The following is a 2,500-nucleotide window of genomic DNA, read 5'->3' as shown; positions in this document are numbered from 1 at the left end:
CTTTAGTTTAGTTAGGGCTGTGTAGGCTACGGTTAACTCGCCTTGCTCCTATATAGATGTCAGGTGAAAACTTATGAGTGAAACAATAATACACAAGAAACGAAACACAGCAAGTTACTATTAGATTCATTACACCAAGAATCAGAGCAACAACAGATTACAACACAGCTGGCTAATAAGTGCTAATGTCTGCCACCAACTGGGTAATTAATGAATGGTGTGCTAACAGTCACATATTAGAACGTAACGTATCTAAATTAATAATAATTACATTTTACGTTATAACGAACTAACACAGTTCATAGAATTTAAACATAGGTCACTTAAACATATTTATCACAGTGTGAGACAGCTAAATAACTTAGTCATTGTTTTGGAGCGTGCAAGGGAAAGCATAATTTAATAAAGGCTTACTAGACATGTGCGTTACTAACTGCCACAGTTGTCAAAGTAAAAGTCTGTCAACAGAAATAAATACAATAGTGTGTGCGTGCAGGGATGGATTACCGAACGGGCTGAACGGGCCCAGGCCCAAGGGCCCCTGAGCTCAGGGGGGCCCTAAACCAGAGCCTCTGCGTGAAGTCGCTGTTATTAACTTTGCTTGCTGTCAATTGTTTTTAGACTTTGTATTTGTTAATATCAGAAGTGGCTTAAATGTATCTCTTATTTGTGGTTGGAAGCAGTGTATTTTGTTACACGTCCTGACCAATGGTTTCATAATCCGTCCATGTGTGCGTGTCCATAGCAACAATACACTACAACATGAAACATTAAATCACTCCAAGCAATATACATTTGCTGACCTAAATAAGATGCTATTTGTTTTTACTTGAGGCAGACCTGCCAACATTGGAAAATGTGTTTGAGTACCAGGGGGGGGGGGGGGGCGCGGGAGAGAAATGTTGTAAATGTAGTATACCCCCATGAGTTTTCTGTTGTCCTGTCCAAGATTTTGTGGCCTTCATTTTATTAGTGATAATGCTGTTGCATGTTTGAACCAATAGACGGCATTCTGAGCTAATAAATGATGCAGTTCTAAACCACTTTAGTAGGCCTAATGAAAGAAAAAAAAAAGACTGTGATAACAGTTATAAGTGATAACTGTGACAACAAATTCGTAGCCTAATAAAAACTTTCTCTACACAAGTGAGCAGTACGTAGCAGGCCTATTACATTTCCTCTGGGATGTTATTTCACTCTAGGCTACTTAGGACCTTCTCAAACAATGGTCATGTTGTATTTTTCCCTTTTTAATTAACATATTTAACACGACCTCATACCTGTCAAGTGTCATGATTCATCCAAAAAAAAAATCTCCACGTCTGATGTTTGAATGCAAGCCCAATGACATGATGTGATACCAGGACTGCTAAGTGCTAAGACCAAATGATGGCGCTGTGTTTGCTTCTTTATAATTTAATTTAATTCTAGTCAGTGGAAGAGCTTTTTAGGCTATTATCATTGGCATATTATTAGTAGAAACATATAGCCTATTACACTGTTACATGACAATAGCTGTGCGTAGGCCTATGTGTGGACACCGTAGAAGGCTGTTGCGGACTTCGAGCATGAACTTGAGAACATCGGACATGTTCACACTTGACAGGTAGGCCTATGATATTCTGATCATATGCATCATACTGTGTTCGTTACATGTTGCTCCTTGGTGACTGATGTCAATATTGACATTGCACACAGTGCAAAAAGCATGGTGGCGAATTCTGAAAAGAACGGAGGCATGGCCATCTCTCCCGGTGACTATCAATGATTTTTTGAGACGCATGCAATCTTTTTATTTTATCCGGTGGTTCTGCCATGGTAGCATACTACAAGAGTTTGTCTGAAATTAGTAATATCAAAAACACCAAGAAAGCGTAACGTCAAACTATTTGTAACACAGCCAAGACACTTAGATATATTTGCCATTTTAAATCGATGGTGAACATAATAATAAGCTAATACACTAAAGATGTTTTCACACTAGAGCTTTTGGTGCGGACTGGAGTCCGCTTGAGCCCTTAGAAGGGTTTGTTAAGTTGATGTGAAAGCTGTTCTCCTAAGGCGTGGACGCTCCGAGGGGCCGTACCCTTGGGGTCTGGGGTAATACGCTTCACCTGAACTCGAGCTATGCGATCTAAAACCAGGAACTAAACGCCACTGATGGATCCAAATTCTCCTACAATAAATAAATCAACCGTTAAATGTGAAAGTATTAACTAACATGCGATGTTCAGCCTCCCAGCAGCTCTTTTGTTTGTGAGGGTATCAGGGGCCCTGCCAAGTATGAGGTTTCACTTCATGGGATTCAGGGGCGACGATGGTACAATTCAACGCGTGGCACTCAGTTCCAAGCCTCCGTGGCAGGCTTTGTGCCAGGTCAAAAAGGCAGCTGGCTGCTGTTTTATCGTAGCCAGACAGCATCGAGGCCCCGAAACGCTTCGCCCTCTGCGAGTTTCCTCCTTCTCGAGCCAGAGCGCTGGAGTGCGTTAGGAGAGGAGGG

At 41.4% G+C, this 2,500-nt stretch overlaps 1 protein-coding gene across 2 annotated transcripts in view; it reads right to left on the bottom strand.

Annotated features, from left to right (window-relative positions):
• phf19 (PHD finger protein 19) overlaps positions 1-2,500 on the bottom strand; it is a 38,495-nt gene that overhangs the window by 4,723 nt on the left and 31,272 nt on the right. The gene's annotated exons all lie outside the window — the stretch shown is intronic.

This window comes from Clupea harengus, chromosome 7, assembly GCF_900700415.2.
Source record: "Clupea harengus chromosome 7, Ch_v2.0.2, whole genome shotgun sequence".
In the NCBI taxonomy this organism is placed as follows: Eukaryota; Metazoa; Chordata; class Actinopteri; order Clupeiformes; family Clupeidae; genus Clupea; species Clupea harengus.
The sequence above is the reverse complement of the archived record's forward strand: the minus strand, read 5'-3'. Positions and strand labels throughout refer to the sequence as shown.